This window comes from Alligator mississippiensis, chromosome 4 (genome assembly GCF_030867095.1).
Source record: "Alligator mississippiensis isolate rAllMis1 chromosome 4, rAllMis1, whole genome shotgun sequence".
Taxonomy (NCBI): domain Eukaryota; kingdom Metazoa; phylum Chordata; order Crocodylia; family Alligatoridae; genus Alligator; species Alligator mississippiensis.
Window position 1 is genome coordinate 229,120,296 of NC_081827.1, and position 17,218 is coordinate 229,137,513.

General features: G+C 47.0%; 1 protein-coding gene across 8 annotated transcripts in view; it reads right to left on the bottom strand.

Annotated features, from left to right (window-relative positions):
• Positions 1-17,218, bottom strand: part of MBD5 (methyl-CpG binding domain protein 5) — a 290,901-nt gene that overhangs the window by 114,986 nt on the left and 158,697 nt on the right. For all 8 annotated transcript variants that reach the window (XM_019480375.2, XM_019480376.2, XM_019480374.2 and 5 more), the window contains one exon: positions 14,721-14,862. The gene's annotated coding sequence lies outside the window, so the exon portion shown is untranslated. The remainder of the gene's footprint in view (positions 1-14,720; positions 14,863-17,218) is intronic.

The window sequence follows — 17,218 nt, forward strand, 5'->3', positions numbered from 1 at the left end:
TACAAGTGAGAATGTTCAGCTTCTGGCACCTCAAAGCCTTCTGGATCTGTTCACCACACTACATATTTGCTGTGAGGTGGCAAAATGTAGATACCAGGAAATCCCGGTATCTAAAAAACTGGTGGAAAAAAAGTGGGGTAATGGCTGGAGTGTGCACCTCCTAAAACCAGAGCCTGGATGGCCAGAGCCACACTCTGGCTCCCATTCAGGGTCTGCATACCCGGAACACCACTGCTGCAGGCCCAGGAGGCCCCTAGAATCCCAGCTAAGGCTTCTGGGGCCAGCTCAGGTGCTGGCCCCAGCCTCCCTTACCCCAACACCCACAGCAATTTACTGCACACCAGGGGCACATCCACATGAGCGCGCACATGCCTCTTGCCCCGCCTCAAACCCCTTTGAGGCGGGATAACAGGCACATGCGGGAACAAGAAAATGTTCTCCACACTGCAAACTTGCAGAATGGGGAGAAAATTAGACCCCTGGATATCCAGGGGTCTAAAAAAAAAAATCAATGTTTAAAAAAGCGGAGCAGGGCACAGTCCCTGACCATACCTTGAGGCAACCGGAGGCTGGGTCCTCCACAGAGACGCGTTGGTTGCCAGAGTGTCTCTATGGTTGGCCCTCATCCTGGTGCTGAAACACACTGCTGGCCAGGCCATGTGTTCAGCACCAGGGCTCCGGTGCCAGTGAATAAAGGGTCAGGGGGCCTGGAGGAGGGGGGAGGGGACCATAGTGGGAATCCCCAATGGCCCTGCCCACTCCCCCAGCCCCTCCGACCCCTGACCCATGCCGGGGCTGGCCCCGACCACCACCAGCCCCGCCCAAGGCTCCCTACCCCTGCAGGAGCTGGCCCCATCCCCCTGCCAGCACCCCCCCCACCCCCGAGGCCCCTGACCCCTGCCAGGGCTGGCCCCATCCCCCCAAGCCCCCCCCACCCCATACTTAAAAAACAAAACAAAAGACCCTGACACTTACCATCTGGCTGACTGGGGCCTTGCCCACACAGTGCCGGGCAGGGTGACAGCCCCAGCAGCCCCAGCCTGAGCCCACCTGCCCCCCTGCTGTCCTGTGGTGCCCAGGGGTGCTCTGCCAGGAGGCCCTGGAGCCCCCCCCCCCAAGGTAAGCAGAGGCTTTTTGTTTCCATTTTTTTCCCTGTTTATTTCTGGGTTTTTTAAAAGTGATGTTGTCTGGGGTTGTGGGGGTAGCCATGGGGGCCTGGGGGTGCAAGCTGGGGGGTGAAGCTGGATGGGGCAGCCATTGGTGGGTCTGGGGGTGTGGGTCTGGGGCAGCCATTGGGGGGGTGCAGGAACTGGTGGGAGATGGGGCCAGGTAGGGCAGAAATTGGGGGGCTGAGGTGAGGCATATGGGCCTTGCAGGGGGGGTGGTAGCCCCTGTGGGGGCCATTTGGCCCCCATTGGGGGGCTGAACCCCTTGTGTGGGGGTTGAAGCCCCTGTTGGGGGGCCATGCCCCTTGTGAGAGTGACGAACCCCCTGTTGGGGGACCGAACCCCTTGCGTGGGGGCTGAACCCCCTGCTGGGGGGCCATACCCCTTGAGTGCTGAACCCCGTTGTGGGGCCGAACCCCTTGTTTGGGCGTTGAACCCCCTGTTGGGGGGCATACCCCTTGTGTGGGGGCGATCACCCTGTGGGAGTGCAGCAAAACATGTATTAATAAATTCATAAAACATCTATTTAGAGTTCACTTTATTATCATGATAAGAGAGTTGCTTTAACACTAAGATATATCAATAAAACATTGTCCAGCTGATCACTGTCTCTTTCTTGTTCTCTGTCTTTATAGTGGTCTTTTGTTTTCCTTGTGGAGGAACATGGATTTGGGGGTATTTTACAGAGTGAATTTGGGATTTTTTTTTTTTTTTAATCAGGGATTTTTCAGTTTTCCAATAGGGAACACCAGAATCCCTGCTCGGGAGGCCAGTGGCAGGACCCTGCCTGCTCAGAGCTGGCACCTTGGACCCATCTGGCTGTGGCTGATCTCTTGGACAAATGGGGCCAGGAGGACATGCTTTGACAGTTCAAAGCAGGCCACCACACCCGGAACATCTTCTGGGTGACAGCTGCCCAGATGGCCGGGCAGGGGGCACAAATGGCAGTACTGCTACACAAAGGCCAACCCTGCAACCGCAGTCCAGAGGGGAAGATGCCTCTACTGGCTCTGCAGTCCCATCCGAGTCTGGCAGGTGTGCAGCAGGTCACAGCAAGGCAGCAGCCCCCACTGCCAGATTGCTGCAGTGGGTAGAGGGTGCAGGGAACTCTCAGGGCTGCTTCAGCTGGCACAAGGGGTAGTGTCCCCAGGTACCAATTGGCTGGGCCCCAGAAGCTCCTGAGAGCTAATAGACCTGAGCTACTTGCCAGGGGAGCTTTTTATACTGCTGGGGACAGCACAGGTGCGGGTCCCGGGCTCTAGCTCCCCCTGGCTGAATATCCGGGAGGAGCCAGGCAGGGTTATTTTGCCCCAAGTGGCACAATTTGCTCCACAACAAAGTGCATGTCCAAGTATATGCGCTGAAGCAAAAAGCCCCGGCTCAAATTTGCACTGCTTCTATTTGAGCTGCTGCAAGCGCATGTGCTTGCATGTGTGGATGTGCCCTAGAGCACGTGTGCAGGGGCATTCCCCAGTGACAAGTAGTTCCCGAGGAAACTCCTGTACACGCTCACTTGGATGCACCCTTAGCAGATATTATGTTATACTACATAAAATTCTGTTGATTTGGCTCTTGTGTATTGACAACTTAATTAGGATTTTTAAATGTTGTTTTAGAAAATGGTTAACAAAGAGTTTCTTTTATTCTCCAATTCACTTTACCACCTTTCCCAGCCTCAAAAACTTCCCAAAACCCACAACAATCTATATTTATCATGTGTTGCCACATGATGACAGTTACAAAAATACAATGGTACCATATTTTGAATGTCTATTTAAATTACCACCTAAATCCATTTTATAAAGCATGAACACACTTTTTCTTTTTACATGGAGATTATTTCATCTTTAGTTTTTACTGACTTAAGTGCTGGAAATGGATTAAAAGTTATTAACCTAGTAGAGCTCTTTCCTAACTATTACCACTTTTTAAATCTAAACATAAAAGTTTACCCTGTTCACCTAATAAGGATAGTAAACTTCATACTATAGTTCATTTGCATTTGGGTTCTCTTAAAATGTGGGAAATCAAATGTATTTTATTTTTAAGTAAATTAAGTCATCATGTAAGTTGTTGTACACAGCTAAATCTCTTTGTACCAGTGCTTCCATTTATTAATGAAGCAGATAAGGCCCAGGCAATGATCTACCTAATATACCTGAAACCTGATGCTTGCAAAAAGATCACCTATAAGGCTAGGAACTATTCATTCTTCATACTTGTTAAACCTCTGACCAGAACTGAGATAGCAGATAAGGATATATCAATCAAATAAGATTATTTCCCACCCCCACCCATGTGAATACTTCTCTATTAAAGACCAGTCTACAAATAAATAACAGAAAATAACAAACAATAAAGTCTGGTCTCCTTAGCTTTTATAGATATTAAATAGATATGCCATGAAAGAGGTATATACATCAAATAGAACACTAAAATAGAAATAATTTGAGATTATTATAAAAATTTAGGGAAATCATAGAGATTCACTCTGGCAATTTATACAGAAAATATCTTTGATAAAGAGAAGACACATACTATTTTTAAACATTAGAGAAATGGTTTGGGATTCTCAGAAGAGAAATTTACCAACCTAATGTAGAGCAAATTGTTGCTGCGTGACACACAAAAGGTGGGTCATGTCTGGACCCAGGTACAAATCTCAGACAGAGCATAGTTCAAATGAAGGGTTGGGAGAATACAGGTATGTATAATTCAGCTCTTAGCTGTTAACTTTAACTGTTAATTTTTAGTTATTAAAGGAAACACGAAATGTTATTTTTCTAGCTCATTCAGCATTTCTAAGTCCTAAACACTAAAATACAGACAATAATACATTTTACTACATTAAAAAAAAAATCTTAATGACAGAAATGTTTGAGAGGTGAAACTATGAAGAAAAGCATTCTTTGTATACATGCTACATAAGTATCTTTTCCAAAGTATTCTTTAACTGAAATATTTAAAATTTCTTTAAAGTCTATTATATTTAAATAAAGCATTATAGTATGTATAGAATACCCATCCCGCAGTGGCTTATGCTAACAAAATACATAAAATTTTATAAGACATGGCATAGGTAAACATTGACAAATGTATCATATGCAAATTCATTAAACCATACATCTTTATACTATGAATGCAATATGCTTCAGTAAAATGATTCCTTAATTACATATTGAGGTGTATTTCTTACACATTTTCAGTTAGAGTAAGGATTAGGTATATTTTTGTATATACCTTGCATTACCCATATAGCTCTAATCAAGATGCACACTGAAGAACTAATTTTCTAGGAACATTTCGATAGATGATGGAAAGTAAACATCAGCAATGCAGCACACTTCTACCTAGGTTTACAAGTCTGGGTCTTGTGGCCAACTTTGGAATCGAAACCAATATATGGTGAAAAATGACTCTAAAAAAGCCACCAAGAATTTTGCAGCACAGTATTTTTTTGCAATATCAACTCAAAAGTGTAATGACTGCATTACTATATATACAAAAATAGTTCTTTAAGCTATTAAAAGTAACTTTCTGAATTTGTGGAAATGAACTCCTACAAGACAAAGGGCTATTTTTTTAACATAGCTTATTATTAAACATATCAATCTTGTTTATTCATTATACACACATGATTATCAGATGTGTTCTACTGCATTATAAATACGATTCAAGAGGTGTGATTTACCATTGTATATAAAATATATTGCTTCACCTACCAGTGATGATCAGGATGATCCTACATGCACAATTCAAGAGAGATTTGTGGCTTCCATGAACTAAAACAGTAGGGGCCAACCCTTTTGGCCAGCATGCCACAAATTAGACCTGGCACCCTCCTGGAGTGGCTCTCTGATCCCCTTCCCTTGCCTGATCTGCTGCCCTCCTCTCTGTTCCGTGCCCAATCTGCTGCTGTGCTTGCTGTGTGCCCTTCCCCAAATCTCCTGCATATTTTCTTTGTTCACAACAGGAACTAGAAGCATTCATGTCTGTTATACTTATATTTAAACAAGTAAAGCTAGAGAACTTGCTCTTCTAACTTCTACAATGCTGCTGTAACAGTGTTTAGCAAAACATGCAGGAAAAATTCAGACTGTTTTAAAGAGTACTCTGAAACCCTTCTACCAGTGGTTGAGAACAAAAAGGACAGTGCTAACAAACTATAAGAAATCTCCCAACAGCATAACCCTGGGAAATCCAAGAAAGGGTCAAAAAGAAATGCAACAAGCAGCTACAAGGTGTGCCCAAAATTTTTGGCTGAAACTCAGTGATGATATTCAGAAATCAGATGACACAGGTGATAGCCATGGGATGTATACAAAGGCATCAAACAAGCAACTGGTCCAGTCAAGAAAAAGACAGCTCCACTTATATGGAAATGTCACAACTGATAAACAAAAATAACTTGAGCACTGGATTGAACACTATGGCATTTTATATTCCAGTGAGACTGAAATTAAACACGAAGAGCTTGAAAGATTACCACAGTTTAAAGTTATGATGCATTTGGACAATAAGCCTATATTAGAAGATTTGCAGAAAGCCATTAAACTGATTCCTGGGAACAAGATATCCAGCAATGACTGTTTGCCTGCTGAAATCAACAAATGTGCCAACTACAAATTACTTAAAAGCTTCACGATGTTATACTGCTCTGTTGGAAAGAGGAAGTGGTACCGCAAGATTTTAAAGATGCTTGGTTTGTACAATTATAGCAAAATAAAGGGGAGAGAAGTGACTACGACAACTATAGAGGCATCTCCCTGTTGAACATCATCAGAAAAATTGTCACTTGCACCATGCTCCCTAGTTTACAATCTTTAGAAGAAAGAATTGATCCTGAAAAATCAATGTGGTTTTTGCTCAGGACACTCCACCTTATATGATATTTTTAGTTAAGCAACTGCAAGAGAAGTGTAGAGAAAAAATGAATATCACTGTACATAGCCTTCACTGATCTGATGAAGACCTTCGAACAGACAGGGCATTTTTACTGTTCTGAAGAAATTGGGCTGTCCTCCCAAACTGCAGAACATCATTTACTCATCAAGGCACGAAGGCAACAGTAATGTATGAAAACAAAGAATCAAACACCTTTGACACCAACAATGGGATGAAACAAAAATGTATTTTAGCCCCCGTGCTTTTTAAGATCTATTTTTCGTTCTGGCTTCTTCATGAATTGAAGTACAGCAATGATAGCATTTATATTCAAACCAGATTAGATGGAGGCTTGTTCAACATTGCAAGGTTTAGAGAGAAAACCAAGGTGAAAGAACTGGTATTGTGGGACTTCCTGTTTACAGATGAGGCAGCCTTGGTTGTCCACAGTGAATCTTTCCTGCAAAATCTCTTGGGCAGATTTTCTGCATGATGAAAAAGCTTTGGGATGTCAATTAGTCTCAAGAAGACTGATCATGTACCCAGGGGTGGAAGAACCAATACCTGACATTACTCTGGAAGATAAATCTCTTGGTGTCATTGACATTTTTTGCTACTTGGGTTCTATGATCAGCAGGAATCTTGACCTTCAGACTAAACTGACTAACAGAACCGGAAAAGCAGCTAAGAATCTTTTTAAAGAAACATGCACGGAATAACAGCAAACTATCAGATAAGGTGAAGATGCAAATCTACAAGATGTGTGCTGTCATCCCTGCTTGATGGTACAGAAACATGGACTACATAAGCTAGGTATATCAAGAGACTGAACAGGTTCCACATGAGATTTCTGTATAAGATCCTGAAAATAAAGTGGGAAGACAGAATATCAAACACAGAGGTACTGAAGCATGCAAGACTAACACACTTGGACACCACTATCAAGAGGAGGAGGTCACGATGGATCGGCCATGCCAGGAGAATGGGAGGAGACAATATCCTCAAGAACATTTTCTATAGTGAGATTTAAGGTGGCTCTAAAAATCAGGGTCATCCTCTATGGCTGTACCACAATGTGTGCAAAAATGATATGAAGCTGTTCAACATCAACATAGAGAGCTGGTAGGACTGCGCAGAATTCTGTCCTATCTGGAAGGATCATTTGGCACTGAGTGCAGCTTAACATAAAGTGGCTTTGATCCAGAGGATGGAAGCAAAGTGAGAAAGAAGAAAACAGCATGCTGTAAATTTGGGCTCCAACTCAGACAACATATGGATCTATGAAACTTATAATGAGCTGTGTTGCTCTCAAATTGGGCTTGTCAGCCATAAACAGATTCACCAGAAAGTGACTATACTTTTTACCTGTACACCATGATCCAGAAGATCGACAGTTAACTAACAAAGCCTAGAGAATCAACACATGTATTTGTATCTACCTATTTGAAAACCTATTGCGTACTAAAAATCCATTGTACTGGTTAACCAAACCGGTGGTGACTTCAGGGTATTTCGATACCATATTGAAATCTCATATTCAAGAACATGGTTCTATGGACTAAATGGAGGTAGAATTAACTTTGTCAGGAAGTAGATGACTTGGCGTTTGGAGAAAGAGTGCAAACCAACATACCTTTCCAACACACTCATATTAATATGGTGATGGAAGCCTGCTTTGGAAACAGCCAGGAATTCTATCCTTCCAAGTGAAGAATGGGTTGCTGTGTTGCTGCAGGATGCTACCAAATATGAGAGATGTAGGAAGAAAAATTACCCCAACCAGGAAACAAAAAGGCAAGCAACAAGGCTTGCTTAATCAAGAAATTTAGAGCTCTTGTGAATAAGCTTCTAGGCATCCTGGCAGTAGCTTCTTGCAGGTTTGAGGTCTATTTCACCCTCTTCCACTGAAAAATTATAGGATGAGGAAATAATTACCACCTTGACGATAGAATAAACTCTGGGCAAACTCCAGGGAAGCTATAGCAATGGATTGTCTTTTTAATGTAAAAAAAACACCTGAACTTGTGATTAGGAGTCTTTCTTACTAATAATACCTGGACAGAGGTAACTAAGAGAACTCTTGACTTTCATAACTGGAAAACTAGAAGGAAATTGATTTTTAAAAACCTATTTCTCTTATGTCTCTGCATTTCTTTAAAAACATGCATTATGATTTAATTATCTGGTTATGCAGAAAATTTCTGGGGAACTAGCATCTGTTACACTTTAGTCTATGTGCTCTCTCATTTGCTTGCAAGCTTACTGTTTGGTTAAGAAAGCCATTCTATTTGATAAAAAGGTATCTCCTATACTATGCTATAGACCTGCACAAAGTGGCATGCATTTGATTCGGATTCAGCTGATTTGGAGGACAGTGATTCATTTCGGATCATTGTCCTGATTCAATTCGGCCGAATCAGATCCGAAAGATTTGGTACTGCTTTGGAAATTCAACCATTGACTAACCAGGAAGCTGACAGCTGCCTCTAGCTGGTAAGTCTGTTGGGGTTGGGGGAGGGAGGGACAGAAGGGATGGAGGTGGGCTTTGGGTTTTTTTGACAATGACCTGTATTTCTGTATGGAGGGCATGCTGGGGTGGGAGGGGCTTCATCTCTCCCCTAAGGGCAAATGTATTTTTTCTTCTAGGTTGGCTGATCTTGTATGGCGGGCTTTAAGCTAGCTTCGCTGGGGGAAGGGGCCGCTCTGAGTGGAGAGGATGCTTCACCAGCATGCAGGGTGACAAGAGAAAGGGACACCCAGGTAAACAACAACGTCCTGGGAGTAGGGGGCCACAACAGTCCTGGGAGTAGGGGGGAGGTGCGTGCACTCTCAGGAGTCCTCAAGTGCCTCCATACCAATGCTCGTAGTATGGGGAGCAAGCAGGAGGAACTGTGCCTACTGATTGCGAGTAAGAATCCAGACTTAGTAGGGCTCACAGAAACCTGGTGGAACCCTACCTATGACAGGGCGGTGGGCATTAGGGGGTACACCCTATATAGAAGGGATAGGACAGAGAGGAAAGGCGGGCAGGTCGCACTCTATGCCAAAGAGCAATTCACATCAAGGATTAGCTTCGGGTTAGAAGAGGGTTGGGCAGAGACACTATGGGTCAAACTACAAGGGGGGCATGGTGAAAGGGGCCTTATGCGGGGTGTCTACTACAGACCACCCAACCAGGGAGAAGAGCTGGACCAGGACTTCTCCGGTCAGCTTATAGAGGTGGTTAGGTCAAGGGATGTCATTGTCATGAGTGACCTAAACTACCCAGACATTTGCTGGGAGGAGCAGACAGCCAGGTCTGACCACTCGCGCAGGTTCCTGGCTGTATTACAGGACCTTCGCCTTATCCAGGAAGTGCACAGCCCCACTAGGGGTAACGCCTTGATGGACCTGGTGAGGGGATGTTAGGTCCTTGACCACCTGGACAATAGTGATCATCAGCTGCTGGATTTCACTATCCAACGCAGGGAGTCAAGGGCTTACACCAAGGCTAAAGCCCTTGACTTCAGAAGGGCCAACTTCAATGAGCTTAGGAGACTAGTGGGGGAGGCACTGAGGGCTCAGAAGGTAAAGGAGATGGGAGTCCACAAGGGATGGTCGTACCTTAAGGGGGCAATCCTCCAGGCCCAAAGGGTAACAGCTCCTGAGAGAAGCAAGGGGGGTAAGAGTGCTCAGAAACCCCCATAGCTCAGCAAGGGCATTCAGGAATGCCTGAGGACTGAAAGGGTGGTGTACAACCAGTGGAAGGGAGGGGCTATCACCAAGGAAGAGTACTGCTCCTCGGCCCGGGAGTATAGGAGGGCTATTAGGAAGGCCAAGGCAGAGATGAAACTCAGGCTAGCATCCAGGATTAAAGGCAACAAAAGGTCCTTTTTCAAATACATTGGGAGCAAGAAGAGGGCACCAGGCAATCTAGGGCCCCGGCAAGACTCAAATGGTAATCTTGTGGCTATGCCAGACGAGAAAGCTGATATTTTTAAGAGTTTCTTTGCCTTTGTTTTCTTGAACAGGAACCGGGACATCCCTCCTGCCAGAGGTAGGGACAACCTTGGGGATAGCTCTGTCAGGCCTTGGGTCAGCGCAGATGTAGTTAGGGATCTTGTGGAAAGACCAGACATTTTTAAATCTGCAGGTCCAGATGCCCTCCCTCCAAGGTTGTTGAGGGAGCTGGCAGGGGTCATCGCGGAGCCCTTGGCCCGGCTATATGAGTATTCATGGTCACCTGGCCAGGTGCTGGGGGATTGGAAACTAGCTAATGTGGTCCCCATTTTTAAGAAAGGGAGGAAGAAGGACCCAAGTAACTATAGGCCCGTAAGCCTCACCTCGGTCCTCGGGAAGATCTTGGAGAAAATCATCAAGGAGAACATATGTGGCGGGCCAGCAGGGGAGATCATGCTCAGAGGCAACCAGCATGGGTTCATCAAAGGCAGGTCCTGCCTGACCAACCTGATTGCCTTTTATGACCAGGTAACTAAACCCTTGGATGATGGTGTCACTGTGGAGGTAGTCTTTCTAGATTTTAAGAAGGCCTTTGACACTGTCTTTCACCCCATTCTCATTAATAAATTAAGCGACTGTGGCATTGATGCCTACACACAGTTGGATGGGTAAAAAATTGGCTGATGGGGCGCACCCAGAGAGTAGTGGAGGATGAGTTGTACTCAACCTGGCGAGATGTGAACAGTGGGGTCCCCTGGGGCTCGGTCCTCGGGCCTGCACTGTTTAACATCTTCATCAGTGACTTGGACAAGGGAACCCCCTTGTCACGTTGAAAGCACGTTGTCCAAGTTTGCTGGTGACACTAAGATGTGGGGCGAGGTGGGCACACTTGAAAGGAGAGAGAGGCTGCAACTAGATTTAGACAGACTACAAAAGTGGACAGATGAGAATAGGATGGGGTTCAATGTAGACAAATGCAGGGTGCTGCACCTTGGGAGAAAGAATCCACAGCATACGCTGGGGAGTTCCCCTCTTGAAAGCACAGAGGCAGAAAGGGATCTTGGAGCATAACTGACTCCAAGATGAACATGAGCCGCCAATGCCAGACCGCAGCCAGCAAGGCCAGCCATACCTTATCAAGCATCCAAAGATACATCTCAAGCCAGTCCAGAGAGGTGATACTCCCCGTCTATGCGACTTTGGTCAGGCCACAATTGGAGTACTGTGTCCAGTTCTGGGCACTGCACTTTAAAAAGGATGTGGCCTGCCTGGAGAGAGTTCAGAGGAGGGCCACCCATCTGGTGAGAGGGCAGCAGGACAGGCCCTATGAGGACAGACTGAGGGACCTGAATCTTTTCAGCCTTGGCAAGAGGAGGCTGAGGGGGGGCCTGGTTGCTGCCTACAAACTCATCAAGGGAGATCATCAGCAAATAGGAAGAGCCCTTTTCTCCCCAGCACCACCTGGAGAATAGGTGGAGAATAGGTTTAGGTTAGAGATCAGAAGGCAATATTTTACAGTGAGAGTGACCAGAATCTGGAACCAACTTCCCAGGGAAGTGGTCCTCGCCCCTACCTTGGGTAAATTCAAAAAGAGGTTAGATGATCACCTGTCTGGGGTCTTGTGAACCCAGCATTCATTCCTGCCTGTGGCAGGGGGTCAGGCTAGATGATCTGTTCAGGTCCCTCCTGACCCTGGCTACTATGGGGGAGGGAGGGAGGGACTCGGGCAGGGACAAGCTGCCCAGCCGGGGCGGGGGGCGTGGGACTTGGGGAGGGTGGCAGGGGGGCACAGGATGCATACGCTTGCATCCCGCGCCCCCTCACCTCAGCTGGCAAGTGGCAGCAGGGCAGAGCCCCTGCTCCCAGTACTTATGCAGGTGCAGCAGTGTTGGGAGTGGGGGCTATGCCCTGCTGCAACTTGCCTCTTTCGCCCTGAGTGAGCTGTGCCTGCTTCATGCCCTGCCACCCCAAGCCAGCAGGGCATAGACCCCACTCCCAGCACTGCCACGTTTGCATCAGTGCTGGGAGCAGGGGCTCTGCCCAGCTGCCGCTTGCCAGCGGGGGTGGGGGGACACTGCTGCCACTTGAGTTGGGGTGGGGGGGTGGGATGCGGGTGCATCAGTGTTGGGAGCAAGGGCTTTACTCTGCTGTTGCTTGCCAGCTGGGGTGGGGGGGTGCAGGATGTGGGCGTGGCAGTGCTGGGAGCAGGGGCTCTGCTCTCCCGCTGCTTTCCAGCTGGACTGGGAGGGCGGTGCTGCCACCGCTTGCAAGCTGAGGCGGGTGGCACAGGATGTGGGCACATCAGCGCTTGGAGCTAGGACTCGTGGTAGATGGGTCGGTCTCGACCTGGAAGGGTGTGGGCAGTGGGGTCCCGCAGGGTTCGGTCCTTGGACCGATACTCTTTAATGTCTTCATCAGCGACTTGGACGTGGGAGTGAAATGTACTCTGTCCAAGTTTGCAGATGACACAAAGCTATGGGGAGAAGTGGACACGCCGGAGGGCAGGGAACAGCTGCAGGCAGACCTGGATAGGCTGGACAAGTGGGCAGAAAACAACAGGATGCAGTTCAACAAGGAGAAATGCAAAGTGCTGCACCTAGGGAGGAAAAATGTCCAGCACACCTACAGCCTAGGGAATGACCTGCTGGGTGGCATGGAGGTGGAAAGGGATCTTGGAGTCCTAGTGGACTCTAAGTTGAACATGAGCCGGCAGTGTGACGAAGCCATCAGAAAAGCCAATGGCACTTTATCGTGCATCAGCAGATGCATGACAAATAGGTCCAGGGAGGTGATACTTCCCCTCTATAGGGCGTTGGTCAGACCGCAGTTGGAGTACTGCGTGCAATTCTGGGCACCACACTTCAAGAAGGATGTGGATAACCTGGAGAGGGTACAGCGAAGGGCAACTCGTATGGTCAAGGGCCTGCAGACCAAGCCCTACGAGGAGAGACTTGAGAAACTGGACCTTTTCAGCCTCCGCAAGAGAAGGTTGAGAGGCGACCTAGTGGCTGCCTATAAGTTCATCACGGGGGCACAGAAGGGAATTGGTGAGGATTTATTCACCAAGGCGCCCCCGGGGGTTACAAGAAACAATGGCCACAAGCTAGCAGAGAGCAGATTTAGACTGGACATTAGGAAGAACTTCTTCACAGTTCGAGTGGCCAAGGTCTGGAACGGGCTCCCAAGGGAGGTGGTGCTCTCCCCTACCCTGGGGGTCTTCAAGAGGAGGTTAGACGAGCATCTAGCTGGGGTCATTTAGACCCAGCACTCTTTCCTGCTTATGCAGGGGGTCGGACTTGATGATCTATTGAGGTCCCTTCCGACCCTAACATCTATGAATCTATGAATCTATGACTCTGCCCTGCCAACACTTGCCAGCCTGCCAGTGGGGAAGGGGGCAGGGGGGTGGGGCAGTGGGTGCTATTGCCACTTGCCAGCCAGGGCGGTTGGGGGGGGTACGGGATGCAGGCGCGGCAGCGTTGGGAGCAGGGGCTATGCTCTGCTGCCGCTTGCCCCCTCCACCTGGAGCAAGGCATTCCTGCATCCCACCCCCCGCTACCTGGGCTGGGCAAGAGGCAGCAGGGCAAAGCCCCCACTCTGAGTGCTGCTGCACCTGCATCCTACCCCCCCGCCCCTCTCCCCCAAGTCCTGTGTGCCCCTGTCCCAGCTGGGCAGCTTGTCTCAGCCCCAGCCCCAATCCCTCCCTCCCCCATGCTCCTTCTATCTCCCCCTTCCCCAACTCCAACAGATTTAGCAGCTGGAGGCAGCTGTCAGCTGCCTGTTTAGTCTGTGGCTGAATCTCTGAATTGGCCAAATCTTTTCTGAAGCTCTTCTGAATTGATTCAGAGACTTTGAACCGATTTGGTGCTTTTAACTGGTCTCCCAATTTGATTTGGAGATTTGGTCCTCAAATCATGCCAAATCTCCTAATCGAATTGGCTACCAAAGCTTTGCACAACCCTATTATGCTATTCCATTTACATTCATGTAGTATTTATCACTGAGTATGATTAATGAAAGATACAGCACAATATATTTTTTATAAAACTGAATGAAAGACAACCAAAAACTAATTCTTCAAGTAGAATAAAAAGGAATACAATAACTTTAAAATGAGGTTTTTCTGGTCCAAATGAGTATAAAAAAAAGAGCTCCATTCAGCAAATCATCTTAAAACTTAGTCTTTTGCACTTTTTTTTTAATCCAACCCATAAATAACCTATTGCTTGTCAGTTGGTCGTCATACTATTCCACCAGAATTCTGCTGTTTGAAAATGGTATCTAAAAGTTATGATGTACAAGTTATAGGCTTGATGTAGTTCGTATTTGGTGCAATTCTACAGTCTCCATAGAAAAATAGTTCTACTCTTGTTTAATAAAATATTGATTATTAATAATAATAAATATATAGTAATATAAAATGAGAATACTTAACACAGTTAAATTTTTAAACAATACTATAATCAAAGGAACTTTATGGCTGTAGGTTGGCTTCACTTTCCAAGGTTTGCAGTTTGGAATAAAATTAGTAAAACCTCAATGCACAGTTACATGGGAGACCCAAGAAAGGAAAAATATGAACATATTTAATATCTCCCCATCTGGATTATCTGAGGCACTCAGTACTGATGTCTAATATTCTTGGACTACCTTCACAATGCCTCTAGACTGCCCCAGCATTAGCACACAAGGATCTACACATAGTAGGGAGAAGGAAGAGAATTTGCTTACCTCAATTTAGGCAAGCTGGTGGAAAAAATCCACCAACCTTTGGTGGTTTACTGGACCCTTAGAAAGAATTAGTGTTATAATGCTGAGAAAGGCCTCCTTGTTTTCTTTCTTGTCTATTTTATCACGGTGACACCTCTTCTTCCTGTAATAAAACATCTTATTGTAATAAATCAACTTTACAGGCTTCAAATCACTTCAAGTTATCTAATATCTGTGTTTTAGAATGTGTGAGACAAGTGTCTGACAAACCACTCCACAGCACAAAGGCCATGGCTTTATACTGTGAGTTTGTTTAATGAGATCCCTGTGCATTTTAAGTGGATATAAAAAGCCCACAGTACAAACACCTTCAAACTTCGTTGAAAACAAAAGAGACTAAGAGATGCTGTTACTCAGAAATACCAAATTAGAATACATGAAAAGAGTGTAAAAAAAAAAAAACTTGGAAAACTAAGTTCTTTGGAGAGGGAAACCAATAGGGAGGCTGGTGGTGGTTTATTTTTTGGGAGGAAGAGGGGATTCTTTGGGTTTTTCAAAAATACACATTGTGTGGAACAAAGTATGATGGGACTGAATATAAAAAGTTGCTTAAGGATTTGGTCAAAAAGCAGAGGGCAAAACTTAAGAGAACTGAAGAGCAGAGGAGAAGATGAAACAAAACAAGTCTGATACCTGCAAAAGGGAGATAGTAATACAGGTTGCTACATTTGTGAAGTAAAACATTATTCATGGATGCCAACAATTTGTGAGCACATTACATAAAACCTACACAGGTACTCAGGTTGACTAAAAACAAAAGCAGTCAGGCTAATTTCCTCTTGTGAAAGAAGCTTGGCTAGGTTTATGATCCAAGTGTGAAAGACGAACATGAATGGCAGCCTAGAACTAGGCAGAGGTTTTCATATGAAACAGATTTTCATTGCCAAATCCAGATTTTGGGACAGATGCATTTCATGAAGATACCATGGGATCATAGAAAAGTAGGCCTGGAAAGTACCTCACAAGGCCATCTAGTCCACCCCCCCTACTCAACCCTGACTAAACCATGCCAGCTAATTGTCTGTCCAACCTGCTTTTGAAAATTCCCAGGGATGCAGATTCAACAACCTCTCTAGGTGACCTGTTCATAGCAGCCTCATAAGAAGAAAGTTCTTCCTCCTGTCCAATCTAAACTTCCTCTGCTGCAGCTAGAGGCCACTGCTCCTAGCCCTGTCTCATACAACCAAGGGAGGATTGGGGGGTGCGGTGCGGGGATGCACTTGCACACCATTTTGATTCCTGCTTGACCCAAAGTTGAAAATCAACTTCCTAGCAGTGGCAGCAACATATCTAGTCAGATGGTGCCGAGGAAGTCAATTGACTCCGTGGCTCATTATCTGATTATAAAAATGGAGAAAAATGAGGATTTCCCTCTTTAATAGAGAAAAACGCACAATTCCCATTTTAACAGAGAAACACAGATTTTTGCATTTTTGCAAAAAGCTCTCTACAGGCTGGCAGAGTTCCAGCCTGCAAAGGGCTGAGGGGAGCAGGAGGAGGGCAGTCAGGCAGGGGGTGCCATGTGCATGTATATGTATGTGGCTGCCAGGCAGCCTGGAGAGCAGCTCCCACAGAAAAGCTTGGTAGGGGCTGAGGGGGATTGAGGCCCCCATAGGGGAGGGAGTAATTTGGGCAGGGCTAGGGCTGGGAATGGGATTGCTGCCTAGTCAGGTGGTCCGTGTGGCTTGGGGCCCCAGGCTGGAATGTGCAGCTGCAGGGACCTGATGAGGACTGGAGAAGGCTGCGGGTGGCTCATCTGGGGAGGGGGGGGGCTGGCTCCCCACTGCTGTGTACACTCCTGGGGGAGGGCAGAGGGGACCTGTGGCCCCCAGATCTGTGAGTGGGGTGGGGTGGGGTGAGCTGCCTGCTGCAGGCTCAGGCTACCTGCCCTGCTGCCCTCCCACAGGGCCTCCACAGCCCAGTGGATGGGACCTAGTGTGGCAGGGCAGAGTGAGCCTGGGCAAGGAAGCTAATTGCAGCTGCAAGTCCTGCATCACCCTGGTGAGGCATTCCCTGCCTGCCTGGCAGCAGCAGGGACAGTGGCACAGGGTTGTGCTCCTTGGTGCTGCAGGGTGGGCAGGAGGCACCTTGCCCAGGTGGTATTGAGCTCGAAGCAACAAGGAGCTTCCCCACCCAGCCCCACTCTGCCCCGCTGTGCTGGGTCCCACCCACCGGGCTGCAAAGGCCCTGGGGGAAGGCAAAAGGGTGGGAAGCACAAGCCTGCAGCAGACAGCCCACCCCTCCCCCACCTTGTGTGCAGATCTGGGGTCACAGGTTCCTATGCCTGCCTGGAAGTGCATGCAGCAGTGTGGAGCTGGCCCCCACAACCCAAACCTACGGCAGGCAGCCCACACCCTGCCCCCCACGGGCTCCACTCCAGCCGTGCCACATGTGAGGGAGGGGAAAGCTGCACCAGCCCCATGGGCAGCAGCTGGGGCTCGGGTGCTCCTGTAGATGGC